Genomic DNA, 18,656 nt, shown 5'->3' with positions numbered 1-18,656 from the left:
ACTGAAATATTTTTACTCAAACTTTATAATTTTACAGTACTTTGATAAATTCTTTGAATTATGACTCCTAAGAAGTAGTTCTCATCTGATCGAAGCTTTATGTTACGGAAGAGAGGAAATATAAGCCAATTTCTATCACTTTTCCACTTACTGTAAGTTATTCTTTGAGTAGATTCATTTATTTCATCATGGCTACTTGGGAATAAGTATCTCAATATGGGAGAATCTAGCTCTGGAATCTAATTTAAAACTGGACAAATCTGACTGCAGTATATTGACATTAAATCTTATATTAAGGATGTTTTGTGAATTTCCAATGAGATAGTAATATCATTTGTCAACGGTACCTCAGGTATTGTTGTGTTTATTATATATAAATGGCGATTTTACTGTCCATATTTTAAAAGTGTGACCTACCTATATGCATAGATATATTTACATATATACCTACATATATACATAGATATATCTAGTGAGAGAGCAAGAGACAGAGAGACTAAACTAGCTTGACTAGACAAGCAAGACAAGACGAGCTGAAATAGACTAGAAGACCAGTCTGAAAACAGAGTCACTAGTGCAACTTACCACAAAAAAGATGCTACACAAAATGACAGAGTACAGAGTGAGTGTGTTTTTAAATACATTTTTTTTATTAAACCTTTTGTATACCAGCATTTTCCTATGTGGGAGCTTGCTGGTTAGGCCTTTCTAGTGCCTTCATGTTTTTTCTTCAAATTATTCCTAAAATCTTGCCTGTTCAGGAGACTGTGTTTCCTTCTCGTTTGTGTAATGCCAACTGTTTTATTGTCAGGTATTAAAAAATGTAGATATATTCAAAGATGGATTTACGTTGAATTAATGTTATCACCTATTTCTCTTAAGATTCTAATTGCGTACGCTATGCTTAATCTAGTTACTTAGCCTCTTGTAAGTCTCCCAGAATTATAAGGTGTTTACTCCATTTTCCTCGAGTCCTAGAATTATCCTAGAAAAAAAATCCGTCTCTTAAGCAGGGATACCAGCACGTCTCCTTGCACAGTATTTGCTAAAATTTTTCCTTTTCCTTCTTTCTTTCTTAAATCTTGACTAGCTTATGCTTAAGCTGAAGCTTATGCTCCAGCTCTTAATGTCCATCTCCACACCATCCTCTTCCATTTCTCACCCCTGATATTGTGAGAATGTGTATTTGGATCATTTCTTCCTTCCTTCTTTATTTGGCAATTTCCCTGTCTAAGCCTGCTTCACTCCTGTAATTATCATTACCATCCATGACCTCTGACTTTCTAGCCCTTAGCTCTGAGAAAATACTGGATCCTTTCATTTTACGTTTATTCTGCTCTCTCAGAAAAGTGTGTCTCACTTTAATATCTCCCTGTGACTCTTGTTATTCTCCATACTAATTCCAGCAAAAACTTCTTTGCTTTAGCTAAGCTCATTAAGTCCTTATGTCCTCCCTGTCCACCCTGTAAACTCTCCAGATCACGGACACCAGTTTTTATCATGCGGTGTACTCTCCTTATTTTTTCATATTGTGGAAGTCCTTTGAATATACTCCGTATAAATTCCTTCTCTGTGGTGGTGAACATGAGCTACTCATCTTCTCTTTTCCCAAGAAACATCACAGCAGGACATCGTTCAGGTCCAAAAAAGCTTTGTCTCATGGTAAGCAAGACTTCTAATTTGAATTGCCCAATTGGACTGCAGTAATTGTGAAGATGAATGCGGTATGCACAGTTCACGTATGAACCAAATACATAATAAGCTCTTATAAGAGAAGTTTTTGACAGAACATTGTTTAAATTGAAGTACTGCATCAAGTATCAGTAGGATAGGAGCTTGGTGTTTTGAGGAGAACGGAAACTCATCAGAGCAGGAAGTTTGAAATTAATAAGCAGTAGCAGTGTGAAGAGAGCGGATCAGTCATCTTCCCCCTGAATTGTCTACGTTTCTGTGATTTCTCTTTGCATAAATTTCTTCCTGTTGGCTATCACATATGCTGAAAGGAAAACATATGAGGGAAGGAAATGTTTTTAACAGAAGTGATATCTTTAGGTTCTTTTTTTTAGGAGCTAGTAGGTTAGGCAAAATAAAAGCTCTACAGTGTCAAGTATTTTTTATATATTTTAGTACTGAGCCATCAGAGTTTTCTCTTCATTTATTAACCTGCTGCTTGTGGTTGAGACATGAACAAGTTTTAAAATATTGAACATATAGATTTTGTTCATTAAGTTCTTTGAATGACCAGATATGATGCCAGTTACCTAAATAACATCACAGTATGTTGTTCCAGATGAATATGGTTTAACAGAATCGTTTTATCTCAACTGCACAGATATGTAAGCTCTCCTCCCTTCCCTCAAAATACAAGGACAAGTAGAATATGCAACCTAAGCCAGAAACTCCGTTTGAGATATGTCAGAGGACCTCCAGTACAGTTAGTCTTCACAGTTAATTTCTGAGCTTTATTTTCACTTTCTTGTGTCTTCTTGCAGTTTTATGGAATTGGATATTGTTATAGTTTTGATGTAGTAATAAGCATTCTCAATTTAGTAATATTCTCTCCTTGTAAAATTTTATAGCATGTGAGCAAGTCTCATCTTAACTTTCTCTTTGAGAGGCTGGTAATAGGCCGTTTCTAAATCTGTACAGTAGGCCCTTTATGCTGTGCATTACAACAAAATACAGTGCAGAGAGCTCCAAGTAACCACTAATTGAACCTGTTTGAGACTTGGAACTAGACAGCTATGTTAGTGTAGCATTCAGCTCAATCTAATTAGCTCTGCTCAGAGGCATGGCTTATTTATTTCCATCTAGATCTAATGAAGCTATTCTGCTTCCATACACAAGCCAGTATTTGTGCACACTGCTGTACTAACAGTGTGAGGGCATAATGGCCTAGATAGTTGATATTGCAAGAATCCTTGTGTTAGACTCCTTTGAAGAATGTGCATTTACCATTATTATACTTTGACTCAATTTTTAACATTAAGTTTAGCAGTGGACTGCGGTGCAGTGTATGCATTTCTCCTTAATCTCACCTGCTTTTAGTTTTTACCTGTTTTAAGTCAGCCTTCACCTTGAATTCTCAGAAGCAGTCCCACCTTGTTTTTCTATTGGTAAGAAAAATAGGATACAACAACTTATGTTATTAATTAACAAATCAGATTGGATGATTTAATATTTATGAAAGCTCTAATGCCCAGTAACTGGTATTTTTCCATAAGATATGGAAATGTCACCATATAGTGACATTTACAAATAAAGGCAGCTTGAAAAAAATCAAAAGAATATAAATTTATGAAATTCCCAGCCTCAGGAATTCATCATTTCTAAACCTTTGAACCTGATTTTTAGCAAGTTTGGCTAGGTCACATACTTCATTTGAGGTTCTCATATTCAGGTGTTTTTAGAGAGCAGAGTTTTGACTGGGATCATATAGAAGATAGACAGTATGGTTTTGTGTATATATTTGTATAGGCCAGGTAAAGTTATACTGCCCAAAGTGTAATTTTCTTATTGTTGCTCTTTTTTTAGTATACCTTTGAGCTACTGGCAGTCTTGGAAAACTTCAGCTCCCAAAAGAATGTAATTACAAAAATGAAGGCAAATAAGAATTAGAAAGGAAGCTAGAATTTGTATTACCTTTAGCAAGTACTAACTATATGCATGACAGCGAATGTGAAGGGTAATTCCTTTTTTATTTTTTGATGAATATTTTTGCCATTATTGTCATATGTTGTAGCTGAGCGATAAGGAGAAATATCTACTCTAGTATTTAATTTCTTATCATCCTGCAGCTGATGTTTTAGTCAAAGAAAAAATAATTTTAGGAAGGAGAAGCATCCTAGTAGGGTTTGCTTTCTGAACATACAGCTATAGCAGCACTGAAATATTAGAGGAACAGACTTTTGCATGGAAATAAGAATTTTCATATTGATGCCCTGTATGATACTACATTTCCTTTCTAGAACTAAACAATCTTCCAAGTAAAATTACGATGAAAGCCATGAGAGAGTTTTATGCAATATACATACATTTCATCTAATGTTTTAAGTGCCTAGAAAGAAAAATGTATATAAATCATCATGATAAATTCATTAATATTATATGTATCAGTAAATTTCTTATATATCAGTAAACAAAAATACCTAAATATCAGCTTCTTGAAGAAAGTTAATTGGAATTTTTCTTACCAGCTTTTTTGTATGTCAGGCTACTTTTGCACATGCAGTAAAATATTTTTCCAGGTTACTTTTGCACATGCAGTAAAATGTTTTTCTGGATATTGCAATGTGCTTCAGTAAAGAAATCTGTAATTCTTGAGTAAAGGCCACCTGCTGCTTTAACTCTTAATAGTTCTGGAATTTCAAATTCCATTGTTATCAGTTTGGCCTGGTCACTGTTTGACTGATTTCCCTCAGTAACGTAAGTCTTTCTCTGCTCAAGAATTAGGAAATCTGTTCCCTGAATCTCTCTTAATTTTGCTCTAAGGAAGAACAATGAAGGTTACTTTTTGGTTTTCAAGGTCTAAATGTGTCTTTTTACTTCTGTCTTCTCCTCCTGAATAGTAGCATATACCTTATATACCTGTGTCTCTAGTTTTTTTTGTTTTTGTTTTTATTTTTTTGCTTTTTCTAGTATTTTAACCTCTCACTTGCCTTATTTTTGTGGATTTTACAATGATTTTTCCAGCTAATGTTTTTTCAGGCAATTCTTACTGACTAGTCTGCTTCACAAAGTGATATTTTCATTCCTTGATTATTTAGTACTAGATGGTAAAAATAAGTCTGCAGCTTGTTCTGTAAACTTATCTATCAAAACCTGAAAAAAGACCAGCTGTGGTGTATGATATGCAGATTTTTCTCATAACTTCTGAACCCTGGTTCATGCAAATATTTTCATAATTGCTTGATAAGCACATGAATTTAAAATGAATAAAATGTTAGTTTGGGAATTACATTAACAATATGTCTTCAATACATTTAAGGTGAAAAAAATTCACTTTTTTTTCTTCATCTCATTATTCCTTTTCACTAAAATGGAGATGATAAGACATTTTCTGAAGACATTTCTCATTGTTTTATTTTTTGAATGAGAAACTTCATTTTTGAATTTTGGATATTTTGGATATTTTTTGACCAAAATTATAGACAAAGGGCGGGGGGGGGGACTAAACTTTGCTGTACTGAACGTTATTCAAAAATGGTAAGCACCAGGTGGAAAGACTAATATAAACCTTACATAGAATAAACCGAGACCTGTTTGCTGAGGTATCCCCTTAGGATAAAGGAGAATGGCCCAGCAGGCAGTTAAACCTGGCTCTCCCACTTTTCTGGGATCATGAATCATTGGACTATTGAGTCTTATGTTGACAGTTTCTCATGCTTATCCTCATTTGCTCTCTGAAAACACTTCAAATGGTCTTCATTTTTGTCTTAATTTGGAATGTGAATTATTTTCATCATCTTTTTCTTTTCAGGGCAAAAAAGAAAATGTCCATAAGTTCTACATAAAAGTCTTTCTCTTTAAAGCCCACAGATGTCAAACTAACTATCCTGGTGCTTGCTTGACACTTAGCATATTATCAGCTGTTGATTCTGCCCGAGAATTTCAAGTGCATTTTTCTGTCTCATTCTTTGCAAATGGATTGTTACTAGTATATAAAGAGATTGGAGGGTTCTTTAGGTGAGGTGCCCAGGTGATAAGCTAGCATACAGCCTAGAGGAAATTAGAAGCAGATAAACCTGTGGAGAAAGTTTCTACTGTACTGTAACATAGTGTGTTAACACACAAAATCCTAGTAAAGGGATGAGAAATACAACAAATTTTAATTATCTGTAGTGTGTTGTTTGTGGTGGGGAGCTGGTTTGTAGAGGAACCTGCAAACAAATCTTTTTTTTTAAAGCCTGATCTTTCTTTCTCTTCTCAGATTCAATTTTTTTTTTCAGTGAGTTTTTCACTCTGTGTGTTGCTGAAAAACAGTGATCTGATTTTGACTCTGATTTATTTTTTCATAAGCTTCAAACATATATGCCTCACACTTGACATCTCCCATCTTGTCTTCTTGTGATTCATTTCTTCTTTTAAAAAAAAATAAAGGTGTGCCAGTTTCTGTAAATGAGATGTAATAAGGCTTACTGTGTATGTGCCAATGAATCTGTAAAGAAACGTTGCCACGCCTTAAACCTCAAGCAGTGTTCATCAGCCAACAACACTAGGATTTAGCATACCAGCTCCTATTTATTCAAACTGTTGCGCCATGAACTAGTATTTCAGCCATGATTGCCGTAGACAAAACATGTGCAAGTTCTCAACTTATCTCCCTTTCCATATTGAGTATTGATATTGTTAGAGGGACTTTGTCAACATTGCTGCATTCCTTGCCTTTTATCAAACAAGCTTTAACTATGAGGAAAGGACAAGGGCAAAGATGTTAATAGTCTAGCACTGCTATTGCAATTAATGCCTGTCTGTCCCAAATAACCAGTGCTGTGTGCCAATTTATTGCTCTACCTCCACAGAGAGGATCTTCCCTAATTTCTCCACCACTTTCTTGTACTTTGTGTTGCCTAACAGCCCTTTTCCTGTATTGCTAATCTAGTTAGGGTGATTCCCATGTGTTGACCACGTGATGGTATGCTTTTTATCAGAGGGAAGCATTTTACTGAGGTCCTGGCTTGAGTGTGTGGAATCTAGCCTATGACGAAGTCCAAGCAGACTTTCAAACGTTGGTTATGTAGGACAGGATTCTTTGCTATTGGCGAGAAAAGAGAACATGCAAATGCTATTGAAGCAAATAGTATCAGTCAGTAAAAAAAGAAATAGAAATGCTTTGAAAGGACATCCCAGCGAGTTCAAAAATTTGTTTGAAGATAGCCTCCTGAAGTTCCTGCTTCTGATAATTGCATTGCTTCCTGAATCTACCGTGCTTTAAGCCTTTTATTTGAAAGAATTCATTTTGTTTCCCTTCTGCTGTGAGCCTCGCAATCACATATAGACGTTCTCCAAGTTTGTATTCTGATACTGCTGCTTTCTAGAAGTCCCATTTCCATCCCATGAGTAACTAACTATATGAAACCTTTTCTACCTCCATCACCATGCTCCAGCGTTCTCAGTGACTCTTCTCATGGTGCTCTTCTTTGCAGTAATTATACACATGGCTGTCTGAATAGATGCAACATTAATTTCATCTACTACTCTGGAACTTTCCTTGTCCTGCACTGTATTTACAGGGAGCCTGCCTTTTGAGCTGCTCTCGAGTTACCAGTCCAGCTTTAGGCTATCTTTTTCTCTTTTGGACCAAAGAAAAAAAGTCTGTAATGGTGCTCTTTAGTATTCTGTGTATAGTTCTTGTACACTCTTTGCTCAATAGAGGGCACACATTCCTTTTTCCTGACGTTACATAGCAATAAGCTGGTTAGCTTTATCAAGTGTTCTTGAGAAAAATGTAAGTGCTAATGGTTCTTGACAGTGAAATAAATATACTCGGGATAGTTTTGCCATTTTTGATATGCTAGTTGGTCTGAAGACTGAAACCAGAATGTGCTTGTTTGTGTTTTCTTTCTGAAAACAGTAAGATTCTAAGAAAAGCGGGACATAGTTCTGCTAATCCCAAGAAGGCAGGAACTTGTCAAAAATGGTACCTAGGTTTACATCCTGAAATCTATATTTAAGTGAACAAGTAAGTGATCTCTCTTATTCACCTGCAGCTCCCAGTCTTATCAGAAAGAAGAGATGCAGATCCTTCAATACAAATGAGTCAGATGACCGAAATCCTTCAGAAAGCTTATTTTCATATGGGAATGTTACTTTGAAACATTTTAAGTACTTAAAATGTCAAAACTGAGCTGTGCCTGTGCTTTTCATGCAAAGTTTACAATTTCTCAGAATAGTGCAAATGTATATTTTTGTGAGTCTATATTCTGCCTATACTGTTTTCGTACAAGGAAGATCAGAAAATGTGGCACCTAGTCCCTCGAATCACTACGTGTTGGCACACCACAGAGCCTAGGTTTCTGGGTAGTTACGCTTTGGCCAAATATACCTAAGGAGAGACACCGAGCTGAATCCAATGATTCAGCAGGAATTCTGCAGGAATTCTTAAGAAAGTGGATTTGCATAACTTTGTCTACCTACTCTCATTTTGGTAACAGCCACAAATGTCTGTTGATGCAAATCAGGGGGTAGACTTAGAACATGTTTCAGCTTAAAATAATTTGCTGCGATCTCTCACAACAACCAGACAGCTCCCAAAAAGCCCTTCCATTCTCTGAAATGGCACTTACCAACTGGAGAGTCAAGATGCTATTCTCTGGAATTCTCTAGCCTATTGCTTAAATCAGCTTTCTGGCCTTCCTATATGGGCAAAAAAGTGTAAAGAAGCCAATAACTCTGATGTCTAGATGTGTGATGCGCTTGGTTGAAAGAAAGAAACTCAAGGCTGCTGTACTTGATACTCTTTCAAAAGCATCGCAATGAATATATATTATTACAGTCTCAGCACAATTGGAGTCTGTTTGAAGCAGAGTTTCTGTGATGCTAGTAAATAAAGTGCTTGGCTAACTATTCTCCTAGATGTGTGAGCAATTTGGTAGTCATGCAGTAGGTGGCTCATGATTGCAAGACTGGATTCAATACAAGAAACGGTTGGCAGGATTGTTGCAAATTTTCTCCTTTTTATAGCATAATAGTTTATGTATAGTCCTCTGCATTTCATTTAAGTTCTTCCCGCAGTATTATGTTGATAAATGCAAGAATAGTAAAATACACATATATACATATATATGTTTCAATTAAATAAAGGAATGAAAGCTAGTTTGAGCTCTTCGTACTCATATTCATATGTCAGATAGACATAGATTTTGCCACTGAAGTCAATGGGATGACTCACCCAAGGAAATAAGAGAATGAAAATCTGACCATAAGTGACTTCAGAAACACAGTTGCTCCTTAGGGAACAAGTTATTTAATCCTAAAATGGGTGAAACAGGTGCTTTAGAAGCTAGCCCTTTGGCTATACTTTCATTGCAAATCAAAGAGAGAGAAAATGCTGCAGAGAATAAGTTTTATAGCCAGGAATAGTTTATCTTTCAAAATGGCTAACACAGTTTATTAAAAAGAGAGCATCTTAGGTAATCGTTCACAGGCAAAGAGCTGGGAAGTTGTGTATTAGTTTTATTAACCTTTTTTTATTCTGAGTAAACATAGTTTTGTGCCAGTGTCTCCAGACCCAAACATTCTAGCTCAGCGATCACGTGTTGAGTGCGTGGACAAGTCACCTTTGTATCTTTCCAGAGTTCATGCTGAGGTCTACTTTGTGTTCATTCTTATTGTGTTTCCAAGGAAACAGAAACAGCGTAGAATAATAGTGACTTACTAAACAGCTGGGAATATCATATTTGAGGGTAAGGTACATTGTATGCCCATAATGATATTTTTCCTTGGCTCTGTATAAGCATCATTAAAGGGTTTTCTTTACACATTTCAGATACCGAATAATACCTGTTTCTGCTGGAAGTGAGGAGATGTAGGAAACTTTGGTCAAAAAGCACGTACAGAATCACCTTTCCTCTTTTCTTGCAACAATGTGCCGTCAGCCCTCCCTGTCCACTTGCGAGATGCTGTCTTACATGTATATCCTGGGTTATCCTGCCACATCCTCCTGAAAGGAGTATAAAGATAAGATCACGTTGTATTTTAAGGGTAATGACAAATAGGAAGTAAATTTTACTTTCTTCCTTTATTCACACGAACAAGCAAGACTGGAACAATTTGGTCAAAATGTTTTGTTTACCTGGTAATTAAAAAGCATGAAGTATTTCAAGTTGTAGCAGACTTTATTTTTCATTTAATTTGTGGTCGTGCCTGAAAAGCTTGTATCGTGGTCATGCTTGAAAAGCTTGTGTCATTTTAGAAGAGATTACGAATTTGAAACAATCAAGACAAAGTCAAATCTGGATACAGTAAGTCAGTGTTTTCATGGAATACAGTGCACTTCTGTGAATCAGCCTGGTAGAGAAAGAGGAATTATCAAAACATGAAGAGAGGTAGAAGACAGCAGTTAGCATCTTTGCTTAAATGAAAGAGGGTATAACTGCATGATAAAGCCAGGTTTGCTAAGACGAATGAAAGAGATACCTTGCAGTCCCTCAGTCCGGAACACGGTACCGTAGGTTTTTAGACCGAGGAGCTTGTGCTCGCTATGTCTTTTCATGTGTTGTGGAGTAATTAGTATCTGGCAGCTCAACAGGATTCACCTGTGTAAACAGCCATTAGTGTACAAAGGCTTCAGTGTCAGAAATTTGACACGCAACCTCTGTGTTGCACTTAAATGACCATTTTGCAGAATAACACAAGGTTAAATTAATTTTCTCCAGATGACATTTCTAAGTTCACAGCAGGGCTTACTGGGAGAATTTTAGTTAAGTGTTTTTTTCATTGGCTGGTGACATTATACCAAAATAGAAATATTGTGCTCAAAAGATTAATTTCTGCCAAAGTTACCAATAGGGTAAAATTGAAACATTTTGGTGTGTTGATCCAGACAAGCTGTTGGAAATCTAGAACTGGTTAACTGTATGGGCAGTATTTTTATGAAAAGATCTCAGATGTTCACCTGCCGTGTTTACATGACGTACGAAAAGCATTGCATTTTGTTAAGGTGTTTCCTTTTCTCTTGATAGAAAAAAGAAAACCAAAAAACGTTTAACATCCTGCACTCTGTGGAGTTGTAGAGGAGCTAAATGGCTCTGAAACATGATAACTATGCCTGAGCCTTCCAGTTTGCTGCTACCGTTCAGCAAGATGGAACCCATAGGGTAGGGGCACCAATGACAGTAACGCTGGCCACTAAAATATGTCAATTCACTACCTTCTGTCTGAGATTCTTTCCTTGTAACGTGTGACCGTTCCTTTTGTTGCCCTTACCAACCCCTCTCTAGTGTACACCTTGCAACTTCATAGTGACTGAACTGAGAATGTTATAATGAGTAATTTTAGAAGTGTACCAGGAAGTCTTGGGTTTAGGTTCATTTACCACATCTTCCACAAGTAAATCTCTCTTATGATTTTCTCTCCCAGTATTTTTTTTTAAGCTGCATCCATGTACTTCAACAACTGATTTTTTTTTTTCTTGAATTGCACATACGTTTGCTGTTACTAGATTTAACTAGCTCCTGCTGCACTTTACCATTATCCTGTCATAGTGGTCATGACTCATGACATTAATCAACCTTTTGTAGATAGTTGCTGTGTGAGCATAGAGTTTTTACAGTGATGACTATAATAAAGAAAGTCAAAACTGCTCTATGCAAAAAATGATCGTGTGTGTTGTCATAAAACATCTCAGCTAGCTGGGATTCTCTTGAGTCAAATAATATGACAGAGCTAAGCCTGGCAAGTGAAAACCTCCTAGTATAGTTTACTAAGGGCCATGGTATCTTCTGATTGCTGTGGTAGGAAGAGAAGACGTGAAAACTGTACTAGAAAACACTATGCTAAGTCTTTTTATAGGCTTATGTTTCAAATGGTGTCAGAAAAGCTGTAAATTGAAAGCTCTTGGTGCAGGGTGTAAGATTCCAGAAAAAGAATATTTTTTTCCACGGAATCAGACCTAATGTTTAATAACAAACAATGTGGATGTAGCCCAGTAAACTTCAACGCATCAAGGACAGTGTTTTCAAATAAAGTGACCTGCAAAGGTGACAGAGTACAATTCTGGTCTTGTAGACCTTTGAAGCCAGTTTGTTTAATTTGGGGCAAGTTTATGTACATGAAAGAGAACTGTATATTTTGGCTTTGGAATCTGGATTGCTGTTTAACCACCATCCATAATTATTGTATTACTTATTAATCTTCGTAGCCTTAGGTCAGTAGAGGTCTGAAAATCAGCTGCATGGCCTAAGCATGGCATCATGTCTCCCATTCTTTCAAGTGATAGATGACTTTAAAATAAGGACAGCAACAACATGCAATACTTGGGTGTCATTTTTCGCAGTCCATCTCAAAGTGCTTAAAAAAATATTTGAAGTCTGCATGTTGTAGACGGAGAAACTGAGAGACAGAGAAATGTTGTCATTCTTCTGAGTTCTTGCATTAGAATAGGGCAGAGCCAGGACTCAAACCTAGGTTCCTTCAATCCCAGTCCAGTGCTGTTTTCTCCACTACGAAAAGAATCAGAATGTAATCATGTTCTCAGTAAAAATCTATTTCTTGCCCAAAGAATTATCCCCATTTTGTCTTTGATATATTAACCAAAATTAAGATCCTATACTGTATTCTGAGTTGTTTTTCCAGAAATTTAGTCCTCTAGGCGTTAGGATTTTACTTAAGTCATTCCTCTTTGAGGATGCTTTTTTACATGAAGCTGTAAGAGCTTTCTATTGACTGAAACTCAAGGTCTCTATTACATTTTTTGTTAGAAAGCAGTTCTATTGCCTGAGAGTAAAATACTGGAATTCAGGTCTGTGAAGGATCATTATATATGAGGGGTATTTGGATAAGCAGTATTCTTCTGTGTTTTTAAATCGATGGGATATATTCATTGTTTTTAGGTTAAGATGTTGATGTGAATGCTTAAGCAAATTTCTCTAAATAATAGAACTCATTTTTAAAATATAGTTTAGTTAAATATAGTTATTCTTTTTTATTTAATGAGCCCATCTTCAAAATATTTAACGTGAAAGTGTTTAAAATTCTGCCTCTCTGCAGAACCTGCTCTAATTTTCTTGTATACTTCCCTAGATTTTTCCACAGTAGATAGGATGCTAAGTTCTTACTACAGGGGAGATACTTGTAATTTTCCATGTGCTGCCTAGAAGTATGTGAGATTTAGAATTAATCACTTACACAGTTCCCCCTCATAATGTGATTTCCCTGTTACTGATTGACCAGAGTAAGTATAAAGTTCTTAAATTATTGATGATGCTTTTCTATCAAATTAACAATGCTATTGCCCTGCGCTCAAACAATGAATTATTTTCATGAAATATCTCTCCCTTGAGAAAGGGGTTGAAGTCATAAAATCATAAAGATTTTTCCTATAGTAGCCCTTGCAGTGCTAAAAACATACCACAGTTACATATAAATATCTCCTTTTGTTTCGCAGTATAAATTTACAAAGGAGTGAAGTGACTAGTTGAACACCTCAGGGAGCTATAAAGTATTAAACTGAAGCCAGGAGCCTCAATCCTTTTTCCGCAGGAAGGAGGATTTTTCCTTTGGGTTATTAGCTGGAACTCTTAACACACAAGATCAGTTCCAGTGGTTGCATTGGTGGATTTTCCATTATACAGAGAAGGAAAAGGGGGCAAAAAGGAGAGGAGGAAATGATTTTTAAAGAGCATTATTTTTATGTTCACAAACCAAATTTTGAAAATGGTCTTTTGTGCTCTTTTTATGTTTATTTCCATTGCTTGTATACTGGAGGAGAAAAACCTGCATAAAAGCATAAATTACTTCAGTCAATTTATACTTCTTAAGAACTAAGCATATTTTTCAAATTCAGTTATGAAGATGTGAAACAGTTCGTGACTGGAGTAGCCCTTGTCTCCTGTCTCCAAGCAAATCAAATGCTCATGAAACTCCAGTTTTCAGATTCCTATGACAAACATTTCTCCATATTAATTCCAAACATAATCATTAGAAACTGCAACTGCTTAGGTAAGGCTGTATTCACAGTCAGCTCTTCCACTTTTCCCTTGTAAAAACTAAAATTATTATTTTAATTTACTAGGATGAGGACAGGGATGAAATGGAGTTTTTGAGGAGCATTTACTATTTAAGATCTATCTCTAGGTCGCACAATATCACACAGGTCAAAAATTGTCTAGACTGTGCCCACCGTTGCACCAGAATACTGACCTGGTAACTGTTTCTCACTGACAATGTGACACGCTGAGAAAAAGTGTCTTTTGGAAGGTCCTGTTTTCCGTATTAGCTTGTTTAAAAGACAGGGTTCCTGTAGATAACACTTTGTTTTTCTAGATCTATAAGAGAAAGCCGTATTCAAAGTTATAATATATTTGTAAATGAATCATACTTGCAAGCAAATCTTTTCTGGAATTTCAGGGGTACATGCATAGCAAACCTTTTGGTAGGTGGAACGTACTCTTGTCTGGCATTAATGACGCCATTTACTGTCATCATTTCACTTCCTATTTTGATACCTGTTTCCAGAGCACGTGAGGATCAGGAAAACATGCCCTGTGCATAAGTGAAGAGAGGTTTTCTTTGACAATAATCCGTGCATGTTCAGGCAGAAACAGCCAAAGTTATGTCTCATCTTAAACTGTTCTTTTATTTGTAGGAGAGATTACTTTGAAAGTAAAACTCATTTAACCATCTGTAGCTGTATTATACTAGAGATGGATATATACTAGCTATCTACTGCTAAAATTGCCAGCAGTAATAACTTCATTATGCACATATTCTGTTAATAAGGATATTTTTCTGGTACTTAGTCTTGTTGTTTTATGTGACATTCATTTCATTTCTCCCGATGATGAAACTGAAATATAGTGCAGAGGAGCAAACATTTTTTTCTTCTGCTGCTTGTATACTTCAGATACTTAAATTCATACTAATCCCTTATAAGCTGTATTCCTGAACCTCTTGTATATGAACAAATTTCCATCTGTCACTGATCAGCTGTAATAGTTTCCTGTTCTACCTGCAGCACCACCTACTGAGACCTTAAACTTGGCCTTTTAAAGAGTGACGTCTCCTAGCAGTCAGTAATCTTCTCACTTCCACCTTTTGCTTGTGAATGGTAACAGAGTCTCTTTGTAAATAGATCTTTGTTTGTTACTTGCTCTGGCTTTTAGTTGTAAAATGATGAAATGTGATTGAGAACTATTTTATTTTATTATTTTATTTTATTTTATCCAAATTCCAAAGGAAATGAGAGAAATGTTTTTCACTAAGAGCATGTACGTTATTTGTATGGTGATGTTTGTAATAGATTTATTATGAAGTGTCTCAAAACTGACAAATCAGCTTGTGGTTCTGAATTGACAGAAAGTTTTGAAAGCTACATGGTTGCTAGCAGAGTAATAAGATGGCATTAACTCTCTCTAATGATGAGAATAATTTGTAAAAACATTTAAGCATACTGTTTGAGGGAGGGGGGATTGGATAAGGCTGATCATGTTGCTCCTATCCTCCTAAAATGCTTTTTGTACTATAACAGTCTGAGTATGTGACTGAAATACTTTAAGACAAAGTGGAAAGTATTTTAGTTTGGCTGATAAATGGCAGTTCATTCCCATATAAAGCACCGAAGACTCTAAGATAAAAATACCTTTGGTCTCTAATAACGAAAACTACAGTTTTAGTGAACTGGTGTTTCTGGTGAACTTAAGTGCCAAGTGCAGACTCACTGCTGTAATCAATCAGTGTGGTAATGTTTTTACATAGTTGTCCTGAAACATTAGGTATCTTTTTTTATTCTACCGGAGTGAAAAAATGTATTGGGACTTAAACCTTAACTTTTCACACAACTAATAATTGATAATGTTTTCTTGGGGGGGAGGAGGGTCTGTTTTGTTTTTTAACTAAGCTTCACCAGTTTTAAACCCTCAGTCACATTGCAAGCACACTTTTTCTTTTGAACAATAGTCTGTTTAACAATACAATCTGTTCTGGATTAATTGAGATACTAAAAGTAACTGTCACAGCTCCAAAATGTTAACTCCTTACATGTCTAGCTGACCTTTCATATGGTTCCCCGGAACATGGATAATATTAATTCTCTGTGTGATTTACAAGTTGCTTCTTGCTTCTTTCTTTGTAGCCCTTTCATGTATTTCCAGCTGGTAGTGTTATTCTTCCATGTGTCTTGCTTCGTTCCATTTGCTTCCATTCCTTAAAATAATTTTTACTGAAGTACTTTGTCAGGCTAGGTACGAGGAAGGGAAGAACAAGAACTTGGTGTCTGAGAAGACTGTGGGAAAAGGGAAAGAAAAGGGGAAGCCAAAGAATACTCATTCTCAAGTCAACTTCCGCTATGACTCATGCCTCACCAATCTTTCCGACTGAATGCTTTTGTTTAGGGTCAGCTAAGGCCTAGAGGAAAGAGGTTTCAGAAGAATAAGAAAAATGGAAATATATTTAATTGGTCTTGGAGTAGAAATGTTGAGATTTCACTGGGCAGGACTGTCCTAATGCTAATGCATACTAAAAACTGTACATTTTTCTCAAAGGTTTGTGGCTTACCAACCCCTTCGGAGCTACCAATTCATAACTGGTTTTATCAGTCTTGTGCAAAGACATAAGCAGCCTTCAGTTCAAAGGCGTATCTTGTAATCACAAGACTTAAGCCTAGGAAGAGCGGGCCTTCAAGAGAACAGCTAAGTTTCCGAGATAATCACATTGCTCCTAGCAAAAATAGCTATGGTTCAGCAGAGATTTTCTCTTCCTAAAGGGCACGAACCCTGAGTTTTCCTCACCACCTATGATCTGATTCAGGGTCTCTACAAATGTTGCCTTGTAAACTCTTGATTTAACATTCCTCTGATCCTCTGCAACTTTATTTCCACCTTAATCTTTTTGTTACTGCCTGTTCCTCTCCCACCTCCTGTGCCAACTTCCTCTTCCTGCATCCTTCAGCCTTCATACAGCAAACAGTGGAATTTGTTTTATTAGGTTAGTGCGTTTTGCCTTGTTTAAGTGTAGTGAAAGATAAAAGCCATTTTGAATGAAGGTAGATATTTGTAAAATTGTTTCCTGCGAATAAGTTTTATGAGATTGAAAATAATATAATGAAAACTGTCAACTCTCTAAATTTTGGGGACAGAGATATAAATTAATATAGTAAAATTATTGTAATTGTTCAATTTAAAACAAAAGTCAATATTCAGAGAGGAAAAAGTGAATACAAGACTTAATTTCTATATATTTATCAAATATTTACTGCTAATTTCCATCTCAGTTTTATGACATTACTGTTGAACAGCTTACTTCTACAGGAAATAATACTTCAACTGAATTGTTCTGTCAAGTAGTAGAGTATGCTATCAAAGATAAATATACGATTGCTTGGTCTTTACTAGCAGCTCTCTGGCTAAGTAATCTCTTAGCATTCTCTTCTGTTTTCGCATACTATCATCAGAATATTACAGAAGTGATGGCCTCCTGTTTTTCATTTAAATGTTGATTTGTCATGAGTTTTTTTTTTGAATTTTAGTTTTCTATTTTCTGGTCAAAGCAAATGCTGTCTAGTTCTGTTTTAAAGAGTTTTTGTTGAAGTGGAGGGATTTTGAGAGCAGGAACAATGTTATTTACACATGGTTTGTTTAGAAGGGAATGATGTGATGTGCCTGGTACAATACAGTCAGGAGCTTTGACGAGATCTCTGTTGATAACTTGCCTTTTCTCAAAAAAAAGAAACAGATCCAAAGTTATAAAGTTAGCTTAAGTAGCTTTTGATGTGAAGAACAGATTGCTTTTAATGTGCACAAAGAGTCCTTTTTATTCCCTGGAAAGGTCTCCTGTATTTGCAGCACAGGAATTCTAGTGATGATATGCATAACAGTGCACAGAACTATAGTAAATTATATGAATTGCTGCCTTTACTGGAAAATGTTTGATGGTAATCTCCCTACAGATCTGTTTAATTTAGATAGTGACAAAACCACCAGAATACACATGATGATAGGGGATTTCCACTTAATTAGATGACTTTCGCTTTCACATTGAAAAGCTATGCCACTGAGAGGCAGTCTTTACACACAGTCCAATCTGAAGGCTGGGCAGACTGACGTATTATTTAAATTCATTCATGTGTTGTTTTTTTTTGGGGGGGGGGGGTGGCTATTCTAGGTGGACTTTCTTTACAATGAATTTACATGGAATAAAAGGGATTCCTACCCTTCAGTCTTCAAAAATTTTTGAATTAGCACTCTGTATTTAGCAGGCACAACAATATCTGCAATACAGTAGAAGTATCAGAAAACAAACTACTAAGTAAACAAGTTTAAGCCTATAGAGAGAAAATAATAATTTGAGGTTCATTTCCTTGGCATAAATTCTAATTTTGTAAGTTTAGGGTTTAACATTTGCCCTTATGGCATACAAACGTGGCAAGACGTAGGAAAATAATTGCAAGTTTGTTTTTATATCAATTTATGCCTTATAATAGGAAATGATTGAAATGAGTAATTCAAGTATAAAGTAGAACTTGAATTTTGCAATTATATTCAAAATCAGTTCTAAATAAGATTCTCAGTTTGGTTGATGGCTGTGCACAAATCAGGGTGCCACAGAAGAATCTGCAGTTAGGGACGTGGATCTCTGTATCAAAGGTTAAGCATGGCACAGGCTCCTGTACACCTGTTTCTGTAGCCATTTGCCTGAATCTGCATTACCATGTTGAATACTTGCATCTAATCAAATAAAAAGTACAGATATTAATCTTCAAAATGATATGCTAAATTATATCATCATTCATGGTAATGCAGCTCTAGCTGCAGTTTGCTCATAGCAAAATTTGTAGGGTGAGATAATATCCTTTATTACTGCAGCTTGTGCAGGTAGAGAAACCAGACAAGACTTCTGATACACAAACATTTTTTGTGATGAAGAACTGAAGAAAGGCTTATGTCCTTCACTACTTTTGCTTTTTTTCCCTGACTAAATTAGCTGTTTGCAAAAAGTTACAC

At 35.9% G+C, this 18,656-nt stretch overlaps 1 protein-coding gene and 1 long non-coding RNA gene across 2 annotated transcripts in view; one reads left to right on the top strand and one right to left on the bottom strand.

Annotated features, from left to right (window-relative positions):
- The window catches only part of LOC138064775 (adhesion G-protein coupled receptor V1-like), a 273,548-nt gene that overhangs the window by 148,615 nt on the left and 106,277 nt on the right, over nucleotides 1-18,656 (top strand). The gene's annotated exons all lie outside the window — the stretch shown is intronic.
- On the bottom strand, nucleotides 634-10,100 carry LOC138064778 (uncharacterized). Its single transcript, XR_011138030.1, has 4 exons — nucleotides 9,794-10,100; nucleotides 9,502-9,661; nucleotides 3,056-3,110; nucleotides 634-1,996 (listed from the first exon to the last, which is right to left on the bottom strand). It is a non-coding gene; the product is annotated as an uncharacterized lncRNA (long non-coding RNA).

This window comes from Struthio camelus, chromosome Z (assembly GCF_040807025.1).
Source record: "Struthio camelus isolate bStrCam1 chromosome Z, bStrCam1.hap1, whole genome shotgun sequence".
NCBI classification, from domain to species: domain Eukaryota; kingdom Metazoa; phylum Chordata; class Aves; order Struthioniformes; family Struthionidae; genus Struthio; species Struthio camelus.
Note: the sequence above shows the minus strand (reverse complement) of the source record. Positions and strands in the feature narration are given on the sequence as shown.